Raw genomic sequence first — 9298 nt, forward strand, 5'->3', positions numbered from 1 at the left:
AAGGATGTGGTGGATGAAGTGTAACAGCATAGAATCATAGAATTTTAGAGTAGAGAAGATGGCCATTTGATCCTCCATGTCTGTATCAACTCGTGAGAGAGCTACCCACCTAGTCCCACCTCTATAGGCTTCTAAATTCATCACTTTTAAATATATCCAGCTCTCTTTTGATATATCAACCTCAACCACTCTTCCAGGCAGCACATTCTAAATTATTATTATTTTTTATTCATTCATTCACGGAATGAAAGTGTCACTGGCATTTGTTGCGCATCCCTAATTAACTAATTCCAGTTAAGAGTCTACCACATTGATGTGGATCTGATGTCACATGTAGGCCAGACCAGGCAAGGATGCTCTTTCCCTCCCTAAAGGGCATTTTTGAGCCAGATTGGTTCGACAACAAATGACAACAAATTCATGGTCACCACAAGACTCTTAATTCCAGCTTTTTACTGAATTCAAATTCTACCACCTGCTGTGGTGGGATTTGAACCTGGGTCCCTAGAACATTACCTGGGCCTCTGCACTAATAGTCTAGCAAAAATGCCACTCGGCCTTGAGCAACTAATCCGAGCAACTGAGTAAAGAAGTTTCTCCTCATCCTACTCCTAACTCTCTTGCCAACAACATTGAAATTTTGACACCTAGTTCCTGACATACCGACTAATAGAAGCAGAATGTCCTTCTTTGCCCTGTCCAAATTATTCATAATTTTGAACACCTCGATAAAGTCATCTCTTATCCTTTTCTGATCCAAAGAGAATAAGCCCAATTTCTCTCATCATTCCTGCTATCTAAGATCCCTCCTTCCTGGTATTATTGTTATAAAGCAGAGGTTAACCCTCGTCTGTGAACTAAAACTGAAACACCCAGTGAGGAGTACATCGCCCTATAATCTGTAAAAAGAAGTGTCCAAAGTGGTGTAAGCTGCCTTTCAGAAACTTCTATTGGTTAAACAAAATAAACCTCTGACACTCACTTTACAATCAACAAGTAACAATTTATTTATTTAACTCTAACAGTGAACAAATTAACTAAATTATTACCAACAGAATGAGCCCCTTCTAACTACTAACTATTCCCAAATGAAACAAACTTATAATGGTATGCTGTTCCAATAAATACAAATCCCACTTACTTTTCACAGACAGAATCCCTACAGTGTGGAAACAGACCCTTCGGACCAACATGTCCACACTGACCATTGGAGCATCCCAACCAGACCCATTCCTATAACCCATCTAATTGACACATCCCTGAGCACTATGGGCAATTTAGCATGGCCAATCCACCTAGCCTGCACACCTTTGGAATGTAGGAGGAAACCGGAGCATCTGGAGGAAACCCACGCAGACACGGCGAGAATGTGCAAACTCCACACAGACAGTCACCTGAGACTGGAATCGAACCCGGGTCTCCGGTGCTGTGAGGCAGAAGTGCTAACCACTGAATTTAGTCTCTCAAAATTACATCTGGGTTATGTTTCTTCTGGAATGTTCTATGCCTTCTCCATCAAAAGTTCTGTCAGAAACACCTTCTCCGTCGTTTCTTCTGTCAGGAATATTAACTAATTGTGCTGTTGGTACCTTTGATTTAGATGGTGCTTTCTCTTGGACTTGGAGAAGACTGTGAGAGCCAGTAATTCTCTCTTGCAACTGAGAACTGTTAATTCTAGTAGATGGCAGTTAGTTCTCCCCACCTGCCCCCCAATTTGTCCAACTGCCCTCTTCCTTTATGCTTTTGACAACATATCAATTTCTTTTGCTCAGATGGGTCCTATGTGTCCAAACCATCAGATTTAAATTTAATCGATTTTTGGTATCTAAGTGCCTGCTTCAAATCGATTGGCTAAATACAAAACATGTTATCTTGGTTGCAAAACAAAACTGCTGCTTAGCCTGTTAACTGTGTGGCCTGTTGATACAAGTGTTTTAATTCGGATGCTGTCTGCGCACTTGCAAACACACAAGCTGCTGCCCACAGACATCCTTTTTGAATCTCCAAACATAGAAAAAACACATCATCTTTTAAAGGGACCACACAATGCTTTCCCCCAGCATTTTACAAACACCAAATTCTAACTTCCTGCCTCCTAGTCCACAAATGCTCTACATAACTTCACAACACCTCCCTCCTTTAAAAAAGAGATGCACTATCATTATGAAAAGATGGCTTTTTTTCATTTAAAACCTTAACTGCATTGTATAATAGATCCACAGCTCATTTATCTAGACTTATACATTGTGTTCAAACTCTTTATATGTATATATACAAATACAACATTGAACACTACCATTTCTATCTTACATAAACTTTTTTCCTTTTAAACCTGCGACAGTACATCTATGGCAATATTTTCACAAATCGCAACTTGTACAATCTGTAAATTAAATGCTTGTAATGTAAGACTCCAATGAAATAATCTGGTGTTCCTGCCTTTAAGTCTTTCCAGAAATGTCAAAGGATTGTGATTGATATACACAACCATCTCTGATATATTGTTTGCAATGTAAATATTAAAATGTTGTAAGGCAATTACCAAACTCAATAACTCTTTTTCAATGGTTGAATTTTTTTGGTGGATATTGAATTCTTTTGCAAATAACCAATTGGCCTTTCAATTCTACAATCATCCTCTTGAAACACCAGAGCTCTAACACCTACATCACTTGCATTTATGGTGACTTTGTAGGGTTTCAAGAAATTTAGTATGGCTATAACTGGTGCGGTGATTAACACTGCTTTTAAATTCTCAAATGCATCCTGGCATTGTTCTTTTGTTCAATGGTGCCACCATGCTACTAAAGCTGCCATGGGGCATCATATCAAATGCTTTCTGTAAGTCCAAATGTACGACATCTACAGCACTCCCCTCATCCACTGCCTGTGTCACCTCATCAAATAAACGAATTAAATTTGTCAGATATAATCTGCCCTTGACAATGCTATGTTGACTGTCAAGTACTATCTTATTTTTCCCTAAGTGTATATTTATCTTATCCTGTATTATGGCCTCCATCAGGTTTCCCACTATTGAGCTCAAGCTGACAGGTCTGTAGTTTCATGGGCTCCTATGTCCCTTTCTTAAACTACACTGTCACATTTGCAATCCCTCTAATCCCTCAGGGCTAATCTTGAATTCAGAGATGTCTGAAAAATTTCTGTCAACAGCTCCACAATTTGCTCCCTTACCTTTCTCAGCAGTCCAGGATGCATCCTATATGGGCCTGGCAACTTCCCTACCTCAGTGCTGCAAGCCTTTTTAGAACCTCTTCTTTATCTCTCACTATACTGCTCAGTTGCTCAACATCCATATTTTCAACTGGGCCATTATCACCATCTTCCTCACCATATCAAAAGATTTTACACATAGGTTCTTGCCATAAGCAAGCACCATCATTCTTTCAAGGGACTACCACACATCTCACTGTTAGGAAGGGAACTCAAGAATTTTGCCCAGAGACATTGGAATTGGCCATTGAGCTTAAGCTGATAGCTGGTGATCTACCTCAATGCTATTTTCCCACATATGTCTTGGTATTCTTCATATTTAGGAATCTATCAATTTCTGCCTTGAGTAAACACATTGACAGATTTATCATAGTCTTCAGGGTAGAGAGTACCAAAGTTTCACCAGCCTCTGAGTGATGAAATTAATCCTCGTCCAAGTCTAAAATGGCCAATCGTTTATTCTGAGAACATGTGCCCTGGCTCTAAACCTCCAACCTGGGGAAACCTCTTTACTGCATCTACCCTGTTGAGTGGGAAATGCCAGCTTTGCTCTTAGGGAAGGTCCTGCCCTGATTGCTTAATTATTAAAGAAAAACTTAGTGCCAACAACTCTTCCCTAAAGGAGGAGGTGCAGGGCTAATGCCAGGTCTTTAACCAGTGGGTGAAATTCTCTTGCCTGCATTAAATATTGCCCAGTAATCATCTTCCTCTGTCAAACTGACCTGTTGTGCATTTTATCTTCAGAATTTTCTGTTTTGTTTTCTTGAATTGAACAGGGACGGTGTATTAAAGCCAATCTCAGAGTAGCCAGTCGGAATAAATAAAGAACCGAGGAGAAGGGAAATAAAGTGTTAGAACTAACAACATGGCAAAGGAGAATTAGTAAGTAGAATAAAGTGGACTGCCTTTTCACTGCCTTATTAGTATTCAAGCACTGGGTATAAATACTGAAAATGAATTGAAACGTCTGTATCTGTGACACGAATGTGTGCTCTAGGGTACATTATAGAGGTAATAAGTAATGAGACTGTGGACGTTTATTGTGGGGTTTTACCCACCAGAAATGCATCCTGGCGGGTGGTAAAGCTGGATGATAAAGGACCTGTCCAGCCAAGATGGAATTGTTTGTGATCAAAGAAAGTCCACTGCTAACAATTAATTTCAAGAAACCCTGTAAATAAAATAAATCCATTTTAAATAAAGAACAAACAACTCATCAGGAGTTGTCAGACCCTGTAACAGTCTTTTTAACCTAGAGATGGAGCCTAGCCAAGACAAGGAGTTCCTGCTGTGTACTCACTGTGTCCTCCCCTGAGGTGTGACTTCTTCCATCAGTAGCACATTGCTGTAGGCACACACGATAGGACCACTGCTACATCTGTCCCCAAACAAGGCCTAGCACTTGGAATAGTAGCATTTGAGGCAAGATAGCCATTTACATATCTTTGACCTTGGGCCAACCGCTATCCTAATGATAGTGGGATGTGACTTCTTGGATGCTGTTCAACTTGGCATGGTAATTATTCAAACAGGAGGCATGGCAACGATGGTGCTGTTACTCCTAGAGTGCATTATACTTGGTGGGTAGCCTTTCTCCTGAGGTGCGTATCCCAAGAGGTTACATCAGGGCGTACCTAGAGCTTGCAAATGGACTTGGTCAGCAAGTGAGGTCACCCTCTGGCCAGTTATCATGGAAAATAAGATTTCAGGTGGCAGAAGGCTATTAGACCATGAGGGTCATCAGAGTTAGCTTTTTTCACGCCATCTACAATTCAGCTGCAAAACTGAAGGTCATGATATACCCCAACATTTATTCCTTTTCCTTTGTCATCTCTGCCTTTCTCATTCTATTCTCCATTATCCTTCTGTCACCTTTTTTTCTTCATTCCCATCTCACATTCTCTAATATTTTGCCTTGTCTCTGAGTAGTAACATCAAAACGCAGCCTTAGTCCATACTGTTATGACTTCCATAGAGGTGATCAGTAAAATTTTGTTAAAATAAGGATAAAAGTCACAGGTTTTTAATTTTTGGATAAATATTGGTCAGGAGCCTTGTGTGACTTCAAATGATGCCAGCGTGTCCCTTATGCCTGCTGAATAAAGCAGATGGAACTGTCATTTAATGTCACATCCAAAAGATGACACCTCCAACAGTGCAGCACTCCCTCAGTGCTGCACTGAAGTATCATCCGAAATTTATGTACTCAAATCACTAGAAATAGCCTCAGATATAAGAGTCCAATTCTGCCACAGACTCAGCAAAATTATGTAAGGCAACTCATTTGCCATGATTTTTATTCAAGTACACAAGCCAAACAATGTGAATTGATAGAAGAAAAAAATACTATGAATGCTGGAAACCTGAAATAGAAGCAGGAAGCACTTGAAATGCTCAGCATTTCAGACAAGCAGAGTTAAGTTAACAGACTTAAGTCATCAGAACTGCAAAGTTGGAAGTGAATAGGTTTTACACAAAATGTATAAACTTTGTGGAATATTCTGTTTGCCAATTCTTCTGAATTCCTGGTCTCTGGTTACTTTAATTTGCCACTCAACCCTCATGTTGACTGGTCTGTCTTTGGATTGCTCTCTGTTCCAGCCAAGCTGAAGATAATTTCAAGGAGTGGTGTTCATTTGGTTATTAGTCACTTTTACTTTCAGATGCAACAATTCAATAATAATTTCCATAATTTCAGAGTGTAGTCACTGCCCTGATTTTGAAACCTGTCTCTTTGGTAAATTTTCTTGTATTTTTTTTCCCATCATTTTTAGATTCAGGTGGCAATTGTTTTTCATGCTGCTGTTTGTACCTCTTCTAGTTACATCATTTTTGTGTTCGATTGCCACTTCTTTTGGATTTCCATGACCAACTCTCTTACTTTTCTGTCTTTCACCCTATCATAGACACGTGCCTTTGTTCTTTTGCTGCCATTAATCACTTTCTTCACCCTATACCCACCTCACCTGCTGACAACATTTCCCTAGCTCAATAAAAATGTATTTAATCTCATAGACCACCGTACAGTACTGAAGCAGGCCATCAAGCCCACATCAACCCTCCAAAGAGCATCCCACCCAGACCTACCCCTCTGCCCTGTCCCAGTAACTCTGCATTTACCATGGCTAACCATAGCCTGCAAATCCTGAGACGCTATGGGACAATTTCACATAACCAATCCACCTAACCTGCATATCCTTGGACTGTGGGAGAAAAACCCATGCAGACATGGGGAGAATGTGCAAACACCACACAGACAGACACTCAAGGCTGGAATTGAACCTGGATCGCTGATGCTGTGAGGTAGTAGTGCTAACCACTGAGCCACCTGAAAGCAACATTCTCCTCTCTCCACTGATATTGTCTGACATACTGAGTAGCTCCAGTACTTTTGTTTTTAATTTAATACCATCTCCCACCTAAACTTTAACTTAACAGTCATGGTTGTAAATGGGAGGTAATCTTAGATGATTTTGAGATGGTTTTGTGATGTAATGATAGCGTCAGTACCTCTGAGCCAGGAGCTCCAGGTTCATGTCTCATTCCAGGATCTGATGTCATGGAAAATGCATTCAAAATGAGGCTAAAACGGTTGATTGTCAAACTGCAAATCCTTCCAACATGCCAGCGGCTCGTGGTACCCCTGAAGTTATAGCCTCTGGTTTCAGGCAGTGATCTATTCCAGAAGAAACAAGCTACAAAAAATAGACAAGATGCTGTGCTTATGTGTCTTCAGATGTGGGAAATTGTAAGCATAGTAACAATGTGTGCCAAGTGTGCATTAGTAATGTGCTGCATTTCTGGTCAGCTGCAGTAGTTATATTGCTGTAAGAATGGAGGAAATTAACCAGTGAAGTTCTTTTAAAAGCAACAAAGAAAGATCCATGATTCTCATTTAAGACAAATTCCACTCTCAATCTTATGAGCGTTTTCTTTTAAACAAACATGTGCTGGATGAATTCCTTTCACTTTATTCTTGCAGTTGAAGTCAAGATTCCACTTTCAAATCTAAATTTTCATCTTACTATTGATAGCGGCTTTAAGGATTGAGATAGAAGGGGCTCACATTAAAAATAATTTTACATTTGAAAAGCACCCAGTCATGTCGACAGGGTGTCTCAAGTAAATTGTAACCATTACAAGCATTGAATTAGTATTGAAGAGCAAACACTGATGGAATACAGGAGTCTAGTTAACATAGCAAGATGCCACATGCAGCAAATGAAATAATTGACCAGGTAATCAGTTTTTGAACGCTTGGCTTTTGGGAATATTGTTGTTTAGGACACTGAGAGAACTCTGTAGTTCTCCAAGTAATGCAGAAATAGCTGGTGAGAATTAAAGGTAGTAAATTGAAAAATGCTGGAGAAATTAATGCTTTCTCAGTGCTCAAGAATGATTGCAACCATGAAGATCACTCAAAGTGGAAAGAAACTGTTCTCTGTAAAGCTGTGTCACCCCCAAGGTTTTTGTTTCCATCAGTATGACGAGTGCTATGGAAATTTTCTCCCAGCGACTGTCTCAGTGGAATTTTGATTACACCAGAAACAGGCAATCAAAATAAACTGCTTGAAACTATACTGATTGACCCCTGGAATAGGCAAATTATTTGGCCAGATTAATGGAGCACTGAAAGGAAGGCAGCCAAAGATAAAGGTGAATGGGTGGCATCAGATTAAAAATAAGTTGGTACTAGCAGTTCCAGAGATATCACTATGCTTTCGCTGTTTATCATTTTCATAAAAGATTAAAAAGATGGAATATTATCCAAACTGTCTCAGCTTGCAAACGGCATAAAATTGGGTGCATGTCAATGATGCAATAATCTGAAGAGACCTGGCCCGAGTCAATAAGTAGAAAGTAGAAATTACTTCACTGAGTGTGGTTTGAATTTTTGGGAAATCCCCATCCCAAAATTCCGGTCCTGCTTAGTTCTTGTGTATGTTCAACTCCGAGTTTGATTGATTTTTGGACAGAAAGGGGATCATAGAATGTGGGGACAGGGCAAAAGAGTGGAGGTGAGTGAGAAGATCAGCTATGATTGTTGGAGCAGATCCAAGAGGTCATTTGACGCATTCCTGCTTCTATTTCTTGTGTTAGCATTGGAAATTTCTTATACATATACAAGTTTGGCTTTATGGCCTGATTCTAGTTGGGATAGAATAACATGAACAAGAGATTTTCCATCATTTTTTTATTTGGATGTTTGGCTTTTGTTCTCTGACATCTTGATTGAGAGTCTTGATAAAGATGACCACGGTTACCTAAGATGCCATTTAAACTCTCCCCCTGTTCAGAAAGTTCCTAAAGATAGAAAGGCAAATATGAGAATGTGCATTTTCTCCAACCAATGCCTTCGCTGTTGCTAAGTGATAGTTCACCTGAGTGCTACCTAGTTCAGTCAGACTTAGCAAATCTGCTATAGTAGGAACTGCAGATGCTGGAAAATCTGAGACAACAAGGTGCAGAGCTGGATGAACACAGCAGGCCAAGCAACATCATAGGAGCAGGCAGGCTGACGTTTCGGGCCTAGACCCTTCATCAGAAATGGGGGAGGGGAAGGGGGTTCTGAAATAAATAAGGAGAGAGGGGGAGGCGGATAGAAGGTGGATAGAGGAGAAGATAGGTGGAGAGGAAACAGACAGGTCAAAGAGGCGGGCACGGAGCCAGTAAAGGTGAGTGTAGATGGGGAGGTAGGGAGGAGATAGGTCAGTCCAGGGAGGACAGACAGGTCAAGGGGGCGGGATGATGTTCGTAGGTAGGAAATGGGGGTGTGGCTTGAGGTAGGAGGAGGGGATAGGTGGGAGGAAGAACAGGTTAAGGAGGCGGGGACGAGCTGGACTGGTTTTGGGATGCGGTAGGGGGAGGGAAGATTTTGAAGCTTGTGAAATCCACATTGATACCATTGGGCTGCAGGATTCCCAAGCGGAATATGAGTTGCTGTTCCTGCAACCTTTGGGTGGCATCGTTGTGGCACTGCAGGAGGCCCAGGATGGACATGTCATCTGAGGAATGGGAGGGGGAGTTGAAATGGTTCGCGACTGGGAGGTGCAGTTGTTTAGTG

Source organism: Rhincodon typus, chromosome 15, assembly GCF_021869965.1.
Source record: "Rhincodon typus isolate 14 chromosome 15, sRhiTyp1.1, whole genome shotgun sequence".
Lineage (NCBI taxonomy): Eukaryota > Metazoa > Chordata > Chondrichthyes > Orectolobiformes > Rhincodontidae > Rhincodon > Rhincodon typus.